Source organism: Scyliorhinus torazame, chromosome 6 (assembly GCF_047496885.1).
Source record: "Scyliorhinus torazame isolate Kashiwa2021f chromosome 6, sScyTor2.1, whole genome shotgun sequence".
NCBI lineage: Eukaryota > Metazoa > Chordata > Chondrichthyes > Carcharhiniformes > Scyliorhinidae > Scyliorhinus > Scyliorhinus torazame.
In genome coordinates, this window is record NC_092712.1 from 279,720,465 (window position 1) to 279,741,923 (window position 21,459).

The following is a 21,459-nucleotide window of genomic DNA, read 5'->3' on the forward strand; positions in this document are numbered from 1 at the left end:
ACATGTAGAGGAACTGGAACGTGAAGGAGATCAGCATACTGAAGCAGATGGAAAGAGACAGCAAACAGATGCTGAGACGCTATGTAGCGAAGAAACAAATCATTCTCAGGAAGAGGTCAGTTTTTCTGTTTGGAAAAAAAAAGGAGACAGGATCTTTGGAGGTACTGTGCGAGCTGGTTAAAATAGACCTAAAACCTGGCAAGCTGTGAGAGTAGCTCAAAGACACTAAAGAGCTGGGTGTTATCCCAGAAGCGGCCAAACCATGTGCTGCATGTTATTGGTTGGTCAGTTGAAGATGAACTTAGAAAAGCTACACCATCAGGATTGTTGTGACATGAGGAAGAGAGGGTTTGTAGACGCGTACTTTGCTGATGATAATAGTACTCATGAAGCTTGAAGGTTAAAGCCGTTGTCAGATAAGACTTCTGACCTTCTGTACATGAATAAAAAACATCTTGTGGAACGATGTTGCTAAGCAGTGCCATATTTGTGCAAGGAGTTATGCAAATGCTCATGGTTGTGCAAGGCATATCTTTGTTGCGTTGAATATTGAACATGAAATGTACCTTTTTATTTGAAATATCATTTGCTTGTTAATTTGTGTGTAAAACATGGAATCTTGTTAGTAATTCCTTAATTTGGAGGTCGTTCAGTACATTTGGTTATTTCCTCAGCTACTTCCTTTAAAATCCTGTGTTGAAAATCATCAGGTCCAGCAATTTGTCAGTCTTTCGGATCTATTTATTTGAATGTTGCTTCCTCACTTACATTCACTTTAACGAGTTCCAGTCTTTATTAGTTTCATTATTCATTATTAGTTTTGCTGGAATGTTAGGTCCATATATTATCCTCTTCATTGAAAACTGACACAAAGTAATTATACAGCAAGTCTGCCATTTCCTGATTTTCATTTGCATTATTACCCAGAACTGCTTTTAAAAGGGCCTACATCTTGATAGTGCAAGAAACTGACAGCGCCCAACTGCAAAACATTTCAAACTTGTTTTTTTTAAAAAAGGTATTTTTGATGGCCTGTTATTTTAGTGGTCGTCTTTCTTCATGAATTGTTTATTTGCACAGAGTAACTATGGCACAATATTTTCCCAGGAAGTTAATAATTACACATAAGGAGAAAGTTACACCAATCATTTTTTTAAATAAATTGAAAACAGCAAGTCACTTACAAATCTTTACTCAAGTCTAACTTAAGGGATCAAAAGTGAGCTGTTTGAGTACTTGAACCTTGTGGGTACAACTTCTAGTTCCTTCTCAATTTATACCAGAGGGAACTAAAAGTCTGTGCGGACAGAAAACATCCATCAAGTTTGATCAAGATATCCAGCAAAATGTTCCCATGTTATTGCAATGGCAACGTAAGTGTTTGATTCCAAAGATGTTTTACAGGCCCAACAAACGGAGGACTGCCAGTGTCCCTGTTTAAGAAAGAAACCAGGAGGAAATTGCCCAACAAGGTTAAAAGAAGGTTATTGAGGCAATATATAATGTCTGAAAGAGACATGTCACACACACACACAGACAGGCAGATAGATACACACACACACACACACACACACACACACACAAATAGAACAAATGTTCACAAAAGGGCCAGGGTCTTTTGGAGAAGGCAAACTATTATTGAAAGCAAGAGTTCTTTTTCTGATTATAAATAACAAACTGCAAGTATTTCAATCTCAATTGGGCTGACGCATAATGCCCGAGGTATGGTCCCATGGTTTGTGGCTTGATCAGAATCACCCAACTGAAGCACCCTCTTAAACCTATCATTGCCCAAAATTCTACTGCTGCAAAATCAAAAGCACACACAGCAGAAACATTATTTGTTCCGCTTCCATTTGTGGAAAGAAACTAAACAGAGCTTTTCAGCAGAAATTGACTGTGACACTAGAGAACAGATAAATTACTATTTATATCCATGTTCTATGTTACTTTCATTTCTAGTCCCTCGTCATTACAAATTTAACACAGTGCATTGCAAGCTATAAAAATGTACAAGCTGTCTGTTCCTTTTGTGACTCTCAGTGCTACATGTACTGTGTTACTGCAGCAGGACCTACCACACCCTTTCTTTCATTACATTCAAATGTGGTGTTGTCTTTCTGTGAAAATGAAGCATGCCTATTAAAGAACTACACCAGGAAATCCTGTCGCAAACCCAGCAGCCTTCTTGCCAAGTCCAAACAAAATGTGGTACAGATAAGAAAGACATGTCTTCACCAATCCAGCCGCACTCCCCAGTGTTCTACACGGAGCAGTTCTTTCTCGCAGTCACTTACAATTTCATGTCCAGTCAACGAAGGCCGTTTGATTTCTTGGCCCACCACAGAAATTCAAGTGGCTGCCACAGGCATGAAGCTTTCGACTGCAGCAGTTAGAAAAGGAAGTAAGACTTACATCACTATACTGCTTAAAGGAAGCTGTTCAACTAAATGGAGCACGGGTGTGTTGCATCTAAAGCAATGGAGTAAGGGGGGGGGGGGGGGGAGATTGGGGGAGATTTCAACCCACAGTTGAATCAAGACAGGTAGAATTTCTGTGAGATCAAAAATAAAATATTTTGGCGCCTTGCACAAATAGGCAAGTTAACTGATTAACTGAACATTTCCTCCATCTGCATGTTGATTGACTGCAGGTTCAGCACGTGTTCTGATTGTACATCGCGCTAAGTTTGCAGTTTTGTCATTTATGGTTTCTCACCTTCAAAGAGCATTCCTGGTGGATAATATTTCATTTTAATCCAGCACAACACAAATAGCAAATACAGTGACAACATTCATAGTTTGCCAAGAATTAAATGGTGCAAACAGTACACTGCAAACTAGTCTTGACAATCCTAAACGTGTCCCGTTTCCCCATGGTTTGAAGGATTTGGTTGCTGTAATTCACATAAAGGACAATGACCACTAATCAACTGCCAACACTTGCTTCAAAGCCTTTTTCAAATATCTCGTTATATTGTGAGTTTATTGAGGAAAGCGATGACAGCAACAGCATCAAATACAACCAGATATTCAATTAAAACTTCTCTAACTTTGCCCCAATGTGTGCCTCAAGTTCAGAAGAGGAGCCACCATGGTGCTGGGACGGCAGTTTCATTTCCTTAAACTGAGTCTCTGGCTGAAGCTGCCAAGGTCAGAAATACTGGATGCAAACCAGGTTCCCCTGCCCATTAACACCCAGGCATGTGCACACGCAAAAATGGCTACAAGGCAAGCTAAGGCCTGACTGGCCTATAATTAGTTAAAGTGAGCACGGACCACTGCTTCTGCAATTGCATTAATAACTTTATTGAATAAATTGAAGTAATAATTTCTGATTATTGTACTAATAACCAATGTATGTAGCATCATAACTAATAGCAAACCAACTTAAAGCCAATGCAACCAACACAGGAAATAATGTTTATACTTCTTTCTGTTCCCACATCATTCGAGGTTTTACGTTCCCCAAGGACCCATAGCAGCGCACTGTTGATTCTTCTGAAAAATTGTTGCAAATCTGCCATTCTTATCTGGTCTGGCCTACACGTGACCCCCAGAACCCCAGCAATGTGGCTGACCCATAACTGCGCTCCCCCCAAGTGGCCTAGCAAGCCACCTAGCTCAAGGGCAATTTGGGATGAGCAACAAATGCTGATCTTGGAGGCGACACCCATCATAGAATTTACAGTGCAGAAGGAAGCCATTCAGTACATTGAGTCTACACTGGCCCCTGAAAGAGCGCCCTACCTAAGCCCACATCTCCACCCAGATCCCCATAACCCAGCAACCCAGCTAACATTTGAACACTATGGGGAAATTTTAGCATGACCAATCCACCTAACCCGCACATCTTTGGACTGTGGGGGGAAACCAGAGCATCCCGGAGGAAACCCAAGCGGACACGGGGAGAGAGTGCAAACTCCACACAGACAGTCACCCAAGCCGGGAAATGAACCCAGGTCCCTGGCACTGTGAAGCAACAGTGCTAAGCACTGTGCTACCGTACCGCCCCATGAAAAAGCAAAGACAAAGTGGCCGTCATCGTTGTCATGATATCAATTTCTTTACGTGAAAATAAATTTACTTCACTTTCTCACAATTATTTTTGTTGTTTTCTCAGGCATTGGTGCCCACTTGAAGTTGAAATGTCCGGGAACTGAAAAACAGTATGCCGCATGCAAGCAATGTGCCTTGAGGAGCCAAAATAAGAGACCAAGTGTTGACAGCAAGCAGAGGCAGGGAAATAATAATGAGACATAAAACCACAGCTCACATGGACAATGACTGGATGAGTTCAATGCCAAAAATAAACTTAGTAGCCAAGTCACCTCCTGTTTGTCTCCCTGGTGAGGTGCCATTAAAGAGGGCATATTCCCAGTTGGAGCAAAGGATTACAACCTTGCTAATGAGGACAATCGTGGCACCATGAGGTGTGTGCTCATCCTCCATACTGTTTATCAAGGATGGCAGTAAGGACAAACATAACATACAAATAGGACATGGCGGCTATTTGGCCTCTTGATCCTTCTCTGCCATTCATAACTGATCTAATTGTGGCCTCAACATCACTTTCCTACCTACCCCCTATAACCTTTGACACTCTTGTAACTTTAGAATCTATCTATCTCTGCCTCAAAAATATTCAATGACCCTGGGGGATTCTCCGACACCCCCGCCGGGCCGGAGAAATGCCGGGGGCGGCGTGAATCCCGCCCCTGCCAGCTGCCGAATTCTCCGGCACCTGGGATTTGGCGGGGTCGGGAATCTCGCCAGTCGGCAGCCGCTGGGAGCGGCCCCTCCGGCGATTCTCCAGCCCGCGATGGGCCGAGTGGCCGCCCGTTTTTCGGCCGGTCCCGCCGGCGTAAATTAGAGTAGGTTCTTACCGGCGGGACCTGGCTCCGCCAGCGGCCTCCGCAGTCCTCGGGGGGATCTGGCCCCGGGGGTGTGCCCTCACGGTGGCCTGGCCCGCGGTCGGGGCCCACCGATCCGCGGGCAGGCCTGTGCCATGGGGCACTCTATTCCTCCGCGTCAGCCGACGCGGAGATGACCCCCCCTGCGTACACGCTGGGATGACACCAGCACATGCTGGTGCTCCCGCGCATGCGCCAACTCACGCCGGCCGGCGGAGCCCCATGTGGCGCGGCGCAAACCACTCCGGCGCCGGCCTAACCCTTGAAGGTACGGAGGATTCCGCACCTTCGGGGCGGCCCAACGCCGGAGTGGTTCATGCCTCTCCTTCGCGCTGGACTTGCCCGCCCCGCCGATTCTCGCAGAATCCCGCCCAATCGCGACAGCTCTCTGGGGAAGAGAGTTCTACAGACCTATGACCCTCTGAGAGAAACCTGCATTTGCACAACTCTTTGACTGACCAAAGCACTTCACAACTAATAAGTTACTTTTGCCGTCACTGTTGTAACGTAGACAAATGAAGCAGGCAATCTGCCTACAGCAAGGTTGCACAAACAGCAGTGTGATAAATCTGCTTTGTTGGTGTGGATTCAGAGATGAATGTTGGCCAGGGAACTAGAAGAACACCTCATTCTTCAGATGGGACAATGGAATCTTTTACAACCTACCTTGAACTTGGTCTAATGTCTCATGCAAAAGAAGCACCTCTGACAATGCAGTGCTTCCTCGACTCTGCATTGGTCTCGTTCCACTTGCGTGCTTGAAATGCCTTCTGGGATTTCATGCAACAAACTGACTCGGGAGCAACAGTGCTACCACAAATTCGAGGTGACTCTATCCACTGAAACTGCCAACAAATTACGCGGGGGGGGTGGGGGGCGGGGGTTTGAGGCCTGATACTATTTTCATCTGTACAGGCCAGGCTACGTATAACAAAAATGGCAGGAGAGAGTCAATACATCAACAGCCTGTTCTGCATGCTTACATAGAACATGGGACTTTCAGAAGCTAACAGAATGGTACATTTCAAAATATAAAGCACTTGGCAACAACTCTGAAGCCTACTTAAGAGCAAGGCACTCGAGCTCTCTGATTAATTCATCTAGGAAAGTTTAGAAGTCTTCGTTGGTGTTTGCTCCAAATATTATTTGCAATCTTCACCTGAGTTCAAACTTGGGAATTCAACCTCCAGGCAACATAACTGGTAACCCCCACCAGTCCCAAACCATAGAGCAACAAAATAAAACTTCCTTTATATGGAATCTTTTATGATCCAAGTACATCCCACAGCACTTTACAAACAGCAAAGTACTTTTTAAGTGCAGGCATTGGAAAACGGCGCAGTCAATTTACGCGCAGCTATGTCGCTCACGCGCAGCTATGTCGCCCACGCGCAGCTATGTCGCTCAGGCGCAGCTATATCGCTCAGGCGCAGCTATGTCGCTCACATCAAGGATCCTGCAGACTAGGGCAGCACTGTGCAGCAGTGGTTAGCACTGCAGTCTCACGGTGCCAAGGTCCCAGGTTCGATCCTGGTTCTGGGTCTCTGTCCGTGTGGAGTTTGCACATTCTCCCCGTGTTTGCATGGGTTTCACCCCCCCAACACAAAGATGTGTAGGGTAGGAGGATTAACTATGCTAAATTGTCCCTTAATTGGAAAAAATGAATTGGATTCACTAAATTTTAAAAAAGGATCCTGCGGACAGCGAATTGTAGCATCCTATTTTACTGCTTAGCTGTTAGCTAACGTTCTGGCATTGAGGTTGGAACCATGTCTTGCGGAGGTGCTTGCTGAGGACCTTGACGGGATTTGTAACGGGCCGAAGACTGTCCAATGTGAGGCGACTGCTCAATGAGGTTCTTATCCCGGCGGCTGGGCCTGAGCCAGAGATAATTGTGTCATTAGATGCAGGAAAGGCGTTTGATACGGTGGAGTGTAGGTACCTCTTTGTGGTTTTGGAGACATTTGGGTTGGGCCCGGGTTTGTGTCATGGGTACATCTGCTGTACAAAGCTCCTCTGGCCAGCATTCCATGAGATTGGAGGTTTTTTTTTGTTACACGAGGGGATGAGGCAGTGGTGTCCTACGTCTCTCATCCTGTTTGCATTATCAATTGAGCCATTGCCCAGGGGACCTCGGATAAGTGGAGAGATATTTTTAGGGGTGCGGTGGAACATAGGCTGTCCCTGTATGCAGATGATCTTTTCTTATATGTGAAGCGCCATGTGCCCACCATACTGAATAGCTTTGGGTCCTTTACTGGATACAAATTAAATTTGGAGAAGAGCGAGTATTTTGGTCAGCACCCTGGGGAATGGAGCAAGTTTGGTTGTACATCTTTTTCTCTTGACCAGGTCCAGCTTCCGTTATCTAGGGATCCAGGTGGCTCGTGATTGGGCCCGACTGTGCAATTATACCAGCCAAGTGAACAAGGTCTAATCTGACCTACGAAGATGGGACAACCTTCCTTTGTTCCTGGCGGGGAGGATTCAGTCAGTTAATATGAACTTTTTGCCCAGATTTCTGTTTCTATTTCAGCGTCTTCCGGCTTTCTTCCCAAATCATTCTTTTGACGGTGGGGTGGGGGTTGGGGAGTGGAATGGTTAATATCGACCTTCATATGGATGGGCAAATCTCCGAGGAGATTTATTACTGGGTTGCCAATACAGAGAATGTGTTGGGATGGTGTGGGGTCCCGGGGTCTATCTGGGTGCAGATGGAGTCTGGGTCACGCAGGGGATTCAGTCTGGGTGCACTGGTGACAGCTTATCTTCCGGTCGCACCGGCAAAGTACCTGTCAAACCCGGTGGTAGTCTCCACTTTAAAAATATGGAGACAACTCTGTCAACATTTTAAACAGGGGTCAGTATCAAGGCTGCGGCCCCCCCCCCCCCCCCCCATTTGTGGTAACCCACCTGTTCGAGCTGGCGTTTGATGTCACATTTGGAGTGTGGAGGGGAAAGGGGCTGGAGAGATTATGTGACCTATTCCTGGAGGGGCGGTTTGCTAGTCTGGAGAGAATGAAAGAGACGTTTGGGCTCTTGGACTCGGATTCATTTAGGTACCTCCAGGTAGGACTGGTTGTTCGACGAACGTTCTCAACCTTCCCCAGAGGCGCCACCATCCTCCTTGGTAGAGAGGATCCTTTCGTGCGCGGGGTCATAAGGGTGGATTCGGGAGGAGGGGGGTGAAATCTAAGTAGCAGGGGGAGCTGGGGCTTGTGTTGGAGGATGAAGAGTGAAGTGAGGTCCTTCGTAGGATGAATGCCACGGCATGAGCGAGGCTGAACTTGATCCAGCTTCAGCTAGTGTTTTGGTCACACCTGACCAGAACTAGAATTTATTGCCTTTTTGCAGGGGGTGAGGACAGGTGTGAGCACTGTTCAAGGGGACCAGCTAACCATATGCACATGTTTTGGTCCCGTTTCAAATTGCTGAGCCTTTAGGTCTCCGTTTTCAACACCATGCCGGCGATTCTGAACATAGAGACTGAACCCTGACCCTTGGTAGCCATATTTGGGGTATCGGACTTGCCGAAGCTGCGGACGGTGCGGGGCGGATGTTCTTGCCTTCCCCTCACTGATCGCTCGAAGGAAAGTCATGCTGAGGTGGAGGTTGGCAACTCCGCCCAGTGTCTTGGCTTGGCTAGGTGACTTAATGGAGTTTCTACAAATGGGGAAGGTTAAATACACTGAAGGGGTCAATTGAAGGGTTCTACCGGAGATGGCGACCATTCATCGCCTCCTTCAAGGCGTTGGTCACTGTTAGTTGCTTGTGGGTGGGGTAGGGGGGAAATTGATGGGGGGGGGCCATGTTAATGGATAAGGAGGGGTTCTTTTTTTCCTTTCTTTTATGTCAATAGGGTGGGGGGGGTTACCCCTCCATCCTTCCCCTCAGTTCAAACGTAACCTTCTCAAGAGTCAATTCCAACAGGTCCCCCCGCCACACCAGGGCACAGGGTGGAGAGATTGTTCTCCATCCCAACAGGATCTGCCTTCGGGCAATCAACGAGGCGAAGGCTACAACATCTGCATCCGCACCAGTTTCCAACCCGGCTGGTCCGACACCCCGAATATGGCCTCCCGAGGGCCCGGGTCTAGTTTCACGTGCACCACTTTAGAGATTACCCTGAACACCTCCTTCCAGTAATCCTCCAGCTTTGGACAGGGCCAAAACATATGAAAGCAATTTGCGGGGCCCTCCCCGCAACGTTCACACACATCTTATACCCCCTCAAAGAGCCAGCTCATCCTCGCTCTTGTGAGGCGTTCACTCTCCGGAGTGTCTCACACCAGAACCCCTCTTCCATACCCTCTCCCAACTCTCCCTCCCACTTTGCTTTGATCCCTCCAGTGGTGCCTTATCCGCTTCCAAAATAGCTCCGTAAACCGCTGACACTACCCCCTTCTCCAGTCCCTCTGTCGTCAGCACCTCCTCCAGCAACGTGGAGGCCGGCTCCACCGGGAAGCTCTGTATCCCGTTTCTGGCAACATCTCGAACCTGCATGTATCTGAATATTTCCCCCTGCTCCAGCCCATACTTCGCTCCCAACTACTTCAATCCTGCAAACCGACCCCTAAGAAACAAATCTTTTAGCGTCGTAATCCCCTTCTCCTCCCATTTCCGAAAATATCCGTCCCACTTCCCTGGCTCAAATCTGTGGTTCCCCCTAATCGGCATTTCCCTTGACCCTGCCCCCAACCCGAAGTGTTGGCGAAACTGCCTCCAAATTCTCAATGAAGTTATTATTACCGGACTTTCTGAGTATTTCCCCGGGGTCACCGGGAGCGGCGCCGTTGCTAGTGTTATGGGTCAGAGTTTAGAGAACCTCAAAGTGTAGCATGGAGTTCAACTGACCCACAACGTTTAATAGATTGTGGTGTGGGAAGCACACGGCGTTCTCTCCAGGTGTGATACAGCAGAAATGGACAAGTGGTTTTTAAAACAAAACAATGTTTATTCTATGAACTCAAGTTAACCCTTTTAAAACAAACATTGAATATCTTAACACCCATTACTTCAAAGATAACCCCAAAATACTACAACACTACAACACTAAATAATCCTTCAAACTGTTCCTTTAAACATCCAAAAGACTTCAAACCTTCAAAAATAGGAGCACATTAGGTTACATTCAATAGATTTATAGTCTTTGGATTGCAGAAATCAACAGACCACTGCTGTGTTTCTTCATGCAGCTCACAGCAAAACACACAGACACTCCCAGCTGTGCTCTCAAACTGAAACTCAAAAAGCAGAAGTGAGCTCAGCTCCCCCCACCCTCTGACATCACTTCAGTAATGTGATCAGCTCCATTTCTTAAAGGTACATTGCTTAAACATCTATTTCTAAAAGGTACTCTCACATTACACCTCCCCCCAAGAAAAAAAAATAAACCATCAACTTGAAGATGGTTTCATTTTTCACCTTTGCACCATCAATTAAGAAATGGACAGAGTAAAAACACTTTACCGGTTCAAAAAAAAAAAAACAACACACGCAAACAGGTATAATAATATAGTCCATTTTTTCTTCTTCGTTCTTCTTCCTACAACCGAAATCCTTCTCGATTGACAGTCTCTTTGAACAAGAAAGTCTCTGCACAATCCATCCATTCCTCTACGCCTCGCATTTCTCTTTAAAGTTAGATACTTCAGTTCAATCTGATCACAGAGTCCCTTGCATTTCTCCAATACAGGAGCATCGGTTACCACAGCGTTCAGGCAGTCAAATGCCTGTTGAAAGTCCGCTGTCCATTGACATTTTTGACGTTTCATCAGCAAGTCCATCAGTGGAGCAACCACGCTCCAAATCCTTTGCACAAAGGTTCGATCAAATCCACTCATGCCAAGAAATCGCATTATTTCCCTTCGTCTTGAGGATATCGGAAACTCCCCAATAACTTTTGTTTCACATCCCGTGGGACCATTCGATCCTGTCCGATTGTATGGCCAAGGAAAGTGACTTGGGTTTTTCCAAATTCATTTTTGGCTAGGTTTAATCACCAAACCCGCCTCCTGAAGTCGATCGAATAACTCCCTCAGATGTTTTAACTGTTCTTTCCATGCCGGGCTGAAAATGATCAGATTGTCGATGTATACCGCACAATTGGGTAAACCTGAAACAACTGAATTAGTTAACCGTTGAAATGTGGCTGGGGCCTTTTTCATACCAAATGGCATAACTTTGAATTGGTATATACCATCTGGAGTCACAAAAGCTGAAATCTCCTTTGCCCTTTCGGATAAAGGTACCTGCCAGCAACCTTTAAGCAAATCCAATTTGGAAATAAAAGCGGATTGTCCCACTTTCTCAATGTAATCCTCCAAACGTGGGATAGGATAAGAGTCCGTTCTTGTAACTACATTCACCTTTCTATAGACAACACACAACCGTTGGGTACTGTCTGGTTTAGGTACCATCACTATGGGTGAGCTCCATTGGCTGCAACCCACATCAATTATGCCATTTTTAAGCATATTCTCAATCTCTTTGTTAACCTGTGCCAATTTTAAAGGATTAAGTCTATATGGGTGTTGTTTGATAGGAACAGCATTTCCCACATCTACATCATGTATAGCCATTTTAGTACTTCCCAATTTATCTCTACAAACTTGCCCATGTGATATCAATAACTCTTTCAGGTCAATTTGTTTTTCCTCTGGAAGGTAACTTAACAATGTATCCCAATTTTTAAGAACATCCTCATTTTCCAATTTAATTTGAGGTATGTCAAATTCACAGTCATCTGGATTTGGTTCGGCACTTTGAGTTAGAATCATTAAAACCTCCTTTTTCTTTCCTTCCCTTTCAAAGTACCTTTTAAGCATATTCACATGACACACTCGATGAGTCTTCCTTCTATCTGGTGTTTTTACCACATAATTCACCTCACTTAATTTCCTTTCAATCTGATACGGTCCACAAAACCTAGCTTTTAAAGGCTCACCTACCACTGGTAACAACACTAAAACTTTACCTCCACTGGCAAAACTACGAACTTTGGATTTGTTGTCCGCTAGCCGTTTCATCACATTTTGTGCAACTTTCAAATGTTGTCTAGCCAATTCACCTGCTCTATTTTATCGTTCCCTAAAATTTGACACGTAATCCAATAATGTAATTTCCAATTTCTCACCCAACAATTTTTCCTTAATCAATTTAAGTGGTCCTCTTACCACATGACCAAAAATTAGTCCAAAAGGACTAAATTTGGTTGACTCATTAGGTGCATCCCTAATTGCAAACAGTACGAATGGAATTCCTTTATCCCAATCCTCTGGATAATCTTGACACTAAGCCCTTGACATTGCCTTTAATGTCTGATGCCACTTTTCTAACGCTCCCTGCGATTCTGGATGGTACGCAGTTGATTTAAATTGTTTTATTCCTAAGCTATCCATAACTTCTTTGAATAACTTTGACGTAAAATTTGACCCCTGATCCGATTGTATTTCTGTGGGTAGTCCATATCTAGTAAAGAATTTAAGTAACTCCTCCACAATCTTTTTAGCTGTAATATTAAGTACTGGAATGGCCTCTGGAAACCTAGTAGACCCATCCATTATCGTCAAAAGATATTGATTCCCACTTTTCGTTTTAGGAAGCGGTCCTACGCAATCAATTAGGACCCTTGTAAAACGTTCCTCAAATGCTGGAATGGGTATTAAGGGCGCTGGTTTTATCACTGCTTGAGGTTTCCCTATCACTTGACATGTGTGACATGATTGACAAAATTTAACTATATGTGTGTGTAGACCAGGCCAATAAAAAGGTTTCTGGATTTTAGCTTGAGTTTTCCTTATCCCCAAATGACCTCCCACTGGTACCTCATGTGCAACTCGCAACACCTCCTTTCTATACCCTACCGGCAGTACTATTTGATGGACCTCTGCCCACTTTTCATCCGCCTGCATATGTACAGGTCTCCATTTTCTCACCAAGACATCACTTTTACGGTAATAACACTCTGGTATACACTCAGATTCCTCTACCGTATATGCTTTCTGCTACATCCGTTTTATTTCTACATCTTTCTGTTGTAACTCCACCAAATTTCCTGAACTAAAAATATCCGCCTCATCCTCCACCTGTTCTTGTTCTTTTTCAACCATCTGATCAAAAATCGTTTCTGATAATTGCACTTCAACGTCATCTTCACTCTTTGATTTCTCCTCTTGCCTTAACCTGTGACTTTGCGACCTTGTTACTACATAATCTGGAAAAATCCCAGGATATTCTTCCTTCAACGCTTCAGTTGTCTGATTTTCCACTAGCTTATCAACCACAGTAGGCATCACTCCCACTTGCGATCCAGCTGTATCATTTCCCAAGATAAACGGTCTTCCTGGACAAGATAGGTTCTCTATTACTCCTACTACCACTTCACCACTCTTCACTGGACTTTCCAACCTTACCTTATATAATGGAACGCTACTCCTCTCACCCTGAATTCCACATATTATCACCTTTTCTGGCAACATTCTTCCCAAACTACATAATTCCTCATCTCTTACCATTAAAGATTAACTAGCTCCCGTATCTCGTAAAATTGTGACTTCTTTACCTGCTCCTCCTGATACACATTTTTACCCGCACAAGTAAATTCTTGAAAGAGATCTGGCACCTTCTTATCAATCACCTCTTGATTAGGCTGTACAATCTTTTGCACCTCCTTCACTTCCCTTGGGCTTTCCTTTACCATTCTAACAAACCACACTGTCTTATCCTGTTTTACCACATCAGCATTCCCAGTGTTTTTCTTCAACTGCCAACACTGTGACTTTACATGGCCTAGTTTATTACAGTGAAAACATTTGAAACTTTTCATTTCTCTTCCACCCTCTTTTAATCGGAGGTGCACTCTCTTTATTATCGGAAACCAAGCTTTGATTTATGAACGAATTCATAATCATCTGCCATTTCTGCTGCTAATCTCGCAGTTTTAACCCTCTGCTCTTCCACATGAGTTCTCACTACATCAGGAATTGAATTTTTAAACTCCTCCAAAAGTATAATTTCTCTGAGAGCTTCATACGTTTGGTCTATTTTCAAAGCCCTTATCCACCTAACAAAATTACTCTGAGCCTTTCAAACTCCATGTATGTTGACCAAATTCTTTCCTTACATTTCTAAACCTTTGTCTGTGCGCTTCAGGCACTAGTTCATATGCACCCAAGATGGGTTTTTTCACCTCTTCATACGTTTCAGATACCTCCTCCGGTAGTGATGCAAACACTTCACTGGCTCTACCTACCAGCTTTGTTTGAATCAGTAATACTCACATGTCCTGTGGCCATTTCATTTGTTTAGCAACCTTCTCAAATGAAATGAAAAAGGCTTCTACCTCCTTCTCGTCAAACCCTGGCAATGCTTGGATATATTTCAATAGATCCCCACCACGTCTTCAACTATGACTCTCTGTCTCACTATCCTCATCAATCTCATCCAACTGTACGTTTCCCTTTATGCCTGCCAATTTTAACTGACTGTCATGTTTCATGGTCATTTTCCGAAGTTCAAACTCTCTCTCTTTATCTTTTTCCCTGATCTGTATCTCCCTTTCTATTTCTTTTTGTTCTGCTAGGGCTATTCTTTCTTTTTCTTTTTGTTCTGCCAGGGCTGTTCTTTCTTTTCTCTCATTGCATATTCAAGCTGCTTTAATTCTTCTTCATGTTCAAGTTGCTTTAATTTTTTTTCATGTTCAAGTTGCTTAAACTGCAACTGGAGCTTTGCCATTTCTAATGAGTCAGAATGTATCTCAGGCAAATGTAAATGCTCAGCTACCACGGTAAGTACCTCAGCTTTTCGCATTTTGCCAGGCAATGTTAACTGCAATACTTTTGCCAAATCTAACCGTGTGCTTTTAGTCACTGTCCGTAAGGTACTGCGTGTTACCGTGTCCACCCACAAAAACTTCTGAGCCTCTGAAAGAGCCATTGTCCACAACACACTCCCCACGTAAACTAAAATACCACACCTGAAAAGCAACCACACTATATGCTCACCCCTCACTGTCTTTAAGTTCACTGAGCCAATCCAACAGATAGGCTTTTATCCCGGATGAGCCCCCAATTGTTATGGGTCAGAGTTTAGAGAACCCCAAAGTGTAGCATGGAGTTCAACTGACCCACAACTTTTAATAGATTGTGGTGTGGGAAGCACACGGCGTACTCTCCAGGTGTTTTACAGCAGAAATGGACAAGTGGTTTTTAAAACAAAACAATGTTTATTCTATGAACTCAAGTTAACCCTTTTAAAACAAACATTGAATATCTTAACACCCATTACTTCAAAGATAACCCCAAAATACTACAACACTACAACACTAAATAATCCTTCAAACTGTTCCTTTAAACATCCAAAAGACTTCAAACCTTCAAAAATAGGAGCACATTAGGTTACACTCAATAGATTTATAGTCTTTGGATTGCAGAAATCAACAGACCAGCTCTGTGTTTCTTCATGCAGCTCACAGCAAAATACAGACACTCCCAGCTGCGCTCTCAAACTGAAACTCAAAAAGCAGAAGTGAGCTCAGCTCCCCCCAATCTCTGAGATCACTTCAGTAATATGATCAGCACCATTTCTTAAAGGTACATTGCTTAAACATCCTTTTCTTAAAGGTGCTCTCACATGACACTAGCGCCTTCAATCCCGATCCCCTACACAAACTCTCCTCCAGGTAGGGAGAACTCATCAGTTCTTCTTTGAATGTACCCCGGGATCTTATATGTCTCTCATACAGAGGGTTAAATATAGTGTAGACAGAGCATCTCGCACAAAGATAGCATTTCCCTGGATTACATGCAGAAGCCTCTGAAATGGGATTTGAACTCATGACCTTCTGATTCAAATGAATGCTACCAGTAAGCTAAGTCTTACATTTGTGTATACATTATGTACGCTAAAGGGGCGGGATTCTCCCAGCCCTGGGCTGGGCAATCCCCGCCACCGGGCCACGCCGCCCCGAGATTTTCCGCAGAGCGGAGAATCAGCGGCATTGGTGTTTGGCGCGGCGCTGGTCGGGGGCCGCACTACGCGGCCGGCCGATTCTCCGGATGAGTCCCACCGGCGCCGGCCACACCTGCTCGCAGCCGGCGGGAACTCTGCGTGCAAGGGTCGGGTGGCGGATTGTTTGGGGGGGGGGGGGGGGGGCTCCGATCCTGGGGGGGGCCCACCGACGTGGCCTGGCCCGCGATCGGGGCCCACCAATCGGCGGGCCGGCCTCTCAAGCGCACAGTTCGCGCCGGGATAGGCAGTTGGAGCGACGTGGACACTCTGCCGCGGGATGGGAGAATCCCGCCCTCGGTTTTTGGGCCGGGCGGCACGGTGGCGCAGTGGTTAGCACAGGTGCCTCACGGCGCCGAGGATCCGGGTTTGATCCCGGCCCCGGGTCATTGTCTGTGTGGAGTTTCCGCATTCTGCCTGTGTCTGTGTGGATCTCACCCCATAACCCAAAGGTGTGCAGGGTAGCTGGATTGGCCATGTAAGGGACAATTTAGCATGGCCAATCCACCTCAGCGCCACTGCACCACCGTGCCACTCTGAAAATTGATATACTCTTCTCAGCAAACTTTCTTTTCGGGCAAATTTCCCTCTTCTCAAAAGGCCTCAGGAACGCTTCAGTCTACCTATGGGTCCAATGCTTCTGTTTGAGCCTCAATGGCGAGTACCTGCTGACCATTTAACTGCTGGGATACGACAGAGTCAATAACATCAACAACCTCTTCCACTGATTTGAGCGCGCCTAGGCGGAATGTGCAAACGTTCAGTAGCCAACAGGACAGTAACACATTTGAAAATAAAAAGCACCTGGCAACAACTTTGAAGCTCTCTCTGCTCAGTCCTGTATTCACTCAATGTCCAACCTTGATCTGGAAAGCAATCATGACCAAGAGCCTTGGACATTTTTCCCTTCCTAACCCCAAGTCGCCAGCACTTCAACGAATCATAGAATCCCTACAGTGCAGAAGGAGGCCATTTGGCCCATTGAGTCTGCACCGACCCTCTGAAAGAGCATCCTACCTCAGTCCACTCCTCCGCCCTATCCCCATAGCCCCACATAACCTGCACACCATGGACACTAAGAAGAAATTTAGCATGGGCAATCCACCTAATCTGCACATCTTTGGACTGTGGGAGGAAACCGGAGCACCCGGAGGAAACCCACACAGACGCCGGGAGAAAGTGTAAACTCCACACAATCACCCACGGCCAGAATCAAACCCAGGTTCCTGGCGCTGTGGCACAGCGATAACCACTGTGCCACCTCATCTATCACCATAATAGATAATATCAGCTAACTTGGCAAGGAATCTGTAGCCACCTGGGTTGGCCACTTCCCGACTTAAAATGGAGAACCGCAAAGACTGAAGGGAAATTCAGCCAGGTAAAATTGAGCAAGTGCAGAAATCATGTGTATTGAAACTTGCAAAAACCAGACAGCACTGAAACCAGCAGCCATCTGCACAGTAATGAGCAATTCCAAGGCACAATTGCAACACTCAAGGTGAATAAAGCCAAGCCAGACTCCTCGGTGCCAGCAGGAGCCAAGACAAAGGAAGGCCAATGGACATTTAGGGACCGCCCAGCGATCAGGGAACAACTCCAGTATTGGAGTAATCGATCCAAATGATCGGAACGCAGTCAATCATTTGGAAGCAGGTACGGGGTCCGTCCCGAAGGGTGGGAAGCCCCTGGGGACTATAAAATAAAGCCCCCAAGTTCAAATCGTCCTTCTTTGGCAGGGTCACTCAGCAACTTGAATCAACCCGTGAGAGTGACCAGTCTAAGCTGCCGCATCAACCAAGTAAGTCTCCAGTCAACGCTCGCTACGAGATCGGCGCCCCTACCTACAAGTCCATACCACCTTTTGAATCCTGCAGACTCAGGATCTGAACGAAAGGCCATTTGTTCCCCTGACCTGGTGGGCCAATTCCGAAGCTAAGTATAGGCCTTTTAGTGACAGGAATAGTCTAGAAAGTAGAGTTATGCATGAGTAGTGATTTACTGTGTATAATAAATGTGTTTTGATTTGAATCTTACTAATTGGTGTGTTGAGTTATTGATCATTACTTGAACTTGAACCTCGTGGCAGTATCATAAAGATACCTGGCGACACTAGAGCAAAGGTTAAACAAACAGAGCAAATTACAAATTAAGAGCCAACCAAAAGTTAGCAACAATCAGAAACCAAAATGGGACATCTTGGGGGAGAAAAGAGCTAACGTTGAGTCCAGATGACCCTTTGTCGAAGCTTTGACAAAGGGTCACCTGCATTCGAAACGTTAGCGCTTTTCTCTCCCGACAGATACTGCCAGACTTGCTGAGATTTTTCAGCATTTTCGATTTGGTTTCAGATTCCGGCATCCGCAGTAATTTGCTTTTATTTGTGGGACATCTTGGTCTACATGCCTGAGTATCGAACAATCAAATTCAATGAGCCATAATGAGAGGATGAACCTTTGTCGAAGGCAGAGCCAAAAACTTTTTCAAACACAAACTTTTTTTTTCAATTCATTTACGGGATGTGGTCATCACTGGTTAGGCCAGAATTTATTGCCCATCCCGAGTTGCCCACAGAAGGTGCTGGTGTACCTACACCTCAGGGCCTTCTTGAACTGCTGCAGTCCCGGAGGTGTAGGTACACCCACAGTGCTGTTAGGGAGGGAGTTCCAGGATTTTGCCCCAGTGACAGTGAGGGAACAGTGATGTATTTCCAAGTCAGGAAGGTGAGTGATTGGAGGGGAACCTCCAGGTGGTAGTGTTCTCAGATATCCTTCTAGATGGTAGTGGTCGTGGGTTTGAAGGAACCTTGGCGAGTTACTGCAGTGCATCTTGTAGATGGCTGCCAATGTTCGTCGGTGGTGGAGGGTTTGAATGTTTGTGGCGGGGGGGGAGCAATCAAGTAGGCTGCTTTGTCCTGGATGGTGTCGAGTTTTCTTGAGTGTTGTTGGAGCTACACTCATCCAGGCAAGTGGAGAGTATTCCATTACACTTTTGATTTGTGCCTTGTAGATAGTGGATAGGCTTTGTGGGGGGGGGTCAGGAGATTAGTTACTCACCATAGGATTCTTCGCCTTTGACCTGCCCTGGTAGCCACAGTATTAATATGACTGGATGTTGCAAAGCCATGAACAGAAGATATTTACATCTTACAGTCACTTTGCGTCTTCAATGTGAAGAAACGTTCCAAGATATTTTAAGTAAATCAGAGGTCATGTCCCTAACCAAGTTGTTCAAGTGCAGCTAAAGCATGACATCTATCCAACAATGTGGAAATTGTCTAGATATAAAAAGTCCACAAAAAGATTGACAAATCCAATCCAGCCAATTAACACTCGTTGAGTCTGTACTCCATGATCAGCAAAGTGATGGAAGGGGTCATTGACAGTGCTATCAAGGAGCATTACTCAGCAATAACCTGCACGCCAATGCTCAATTTGGGTTCTGCATGGGTCACTCAACTCCTGACCTCATTAAAGCCTTGGTCCAAGATTAAAGAGTTGAATTGCCAAACTGAGATGATGTTGATCCTTGACATCAAGGCAGCATTTGACTGAGTGTGTCACCAAGGAGCCCAGGTAAAACTGAAGTCAAAGGGAATCGGAGAAAACCATCCATTGGCTGGAATCACACCTAGCACAAAGGAAGATGGCTGTTAGTACTCAATTATCTCAGCACCAGGACATCGCTGGAGGTGTTCCCAGGGCCAACCACCTTGAGCTGCCTCATCAACAACCTTCTCTCCAACATTCGCTCAAAGTGACGAAAGGCAGGGTGTCACTGCCACAACACAAAGATGTGCATTCTAGGTGGATTGGCCATGCTAAATTGCCCCTTATTTGGGGGAAAAAAAGAATTGCGTGCTCTAAATTAAAAAAAAACTAAAGGCATCCGATGTGTCTGTGGTGACAAACGTAAACCTTTCTTCCTTATCCTTCTCGACCTGTCGGCACAGTTAACAACATCCCCCCACTCTCCAAGGCTTCTTAACTGTCATCTAGCTGAGTGGGATCAAACTAGGAATACGGTCCTGGACCCGGCACTGGATCGGTCTAGGTCTAGATCGGGTAAGAGACCGGCAGCGGCCAAGGTCCTGAGGGGGTTCATGGACCAACTGGGGGGAATGGACCCATGGAGATTCGCTAGGCCAAGGGGGGAGGAGTTTTCTTTCTTCTCCCATGTTCACAAGGCGTACTCGCGGATTGGCATTTTCGTGGTGAGTAGGGCGCTAATCCCGAGAATGGAGGGGGTAGAGTACTCAGCCATTGCGATCTCGGACCATGCCCCGCACTGGGTGGAGTTGGGGCTGGGGGAGGAGAGAGGCCAACGCCCTCTGTGGAGGCTGGACGTAGGACTATTGGCGGATGAGGATGTCTGTGGGCGGATTCGGAGGAGTATCCAAAGCTATGTGGCGACCAACAATACAGTGGAGGTGTCAGTTAGTGTGGTCTGGGAGGCGCTGAAGGCAGTTATCAGGGGGGAGTTAATTTTGGTCAGGGCCCACAGGGAGAAGAGGGATAGGATGGAGAGGGAGAGGTTGGTGGGGGAGAGATTTAGTGGACAGGAGGTATGCGGAATCCCCCGAGGAGGGGTTGTTAAAAGAGCGCCGGAGTCTGCAGACAGAGTTTGACTTGCTTACCACAGGGAAGGCAGAGGCTCAGTTGAGGAGGTTACAAGGAGCGGTGTACGAGTATGGGGAGAAGGCAAGCAGGATGCTGGCGCACCAACTGCGGCAGAGAGAGGCGGCCAGGGAAATTGGGGGAATTAGGGACGGGGGTAACATGTGCTGAGCTTGGCAAAGATCAATGAGGTCTTCAAGGACTTTTATGGTGAACTGCATGAGTCAGAACCCCCGGAGGGGGGGGGGGGGGGGGGGGGGGGGGGGGGGGGGGGGCGGCGGATGAAGCGATTCTTGGCCCAACTGAGGTGTCCCAAGGTGGAGGAGGGGCGGGTAGAGGGATTGGGGGCCCCGATTGAGATGGAGGAATTGGTTAAGCGTTTGGAGGATATGCAGTCGGGCAAGGCCCCGGGACCGGACGGATATCCCGTAGATTCTACAGGAAATTCCCAGAGCTGTTGGGCCCGTTATTGTTGCGAACCTTCAACGAGGCTAAGAAAAATGGAATCCTTCCCCCGACAATGTCGCAGGCTCTGATCTCGCTCATCCTTAAGCGAGATAAGAACCCGTTGCAATGTGGCCCCTACAGGCCGATATCGCTCCTTAATGTAGATGCCAAACCTTTGGCCAAGATCCTGGCCACCAGAATTGAGGACTGTGTCCCGGGAGTGATCAATGAGGATCAGATGGGGTTTGTGAGGGGCAGGCAGCTGAACACGAATGTGAGGAGGCTCCTGAATGTGATCATGCCTTCGGAAGGAGGGGATGCAGAGGTGGTGGCGGCAATGGACGTGGAAAAGGCCTTTGATCGGGTGGAGTGGGATTATCTGTGGGAAGTGCTGGGCAGGTTTGGATTTGGCGAGGAATTCATAGGTGGGTTAAATTGTTGTATCAGGCCCCTGTAGCGAGTGTGTCGACGAACCGG

The 21,459-nt window shown here is 46.2% G+C and overlaps 1 protein-coding gene across 3 annotated transcripts in view; it reads right to left on the reverse strand.

Moving 5' to 3' along the window:
- Nucleotides 1–21,459, reverse strand: part of elmo1 (engulfment and cell motility 1 (ced-12 homolog, C. elegans)) — a 370,865-nt gene that overhangs the window by 333,603 nt on the left and 15,803 nt on the right. Inside the window, exon 1 of one of the 3 annotated variants that reach the window (XM_072509747.1) lies at nucleotides 2,298–2,407. The exons of the other annotated variants lie outside the window; for them this stretch is intronic. The gene's annotated coding sequence lies outside the window, so the exon portion shown is untranslated. Of the gene's footprint in view, nucleotides 1–2,297; nucleotides 2,408–21,459 lie in introns of those variants that run through there. 3 annotated transcript variants of the gene reach the window in all.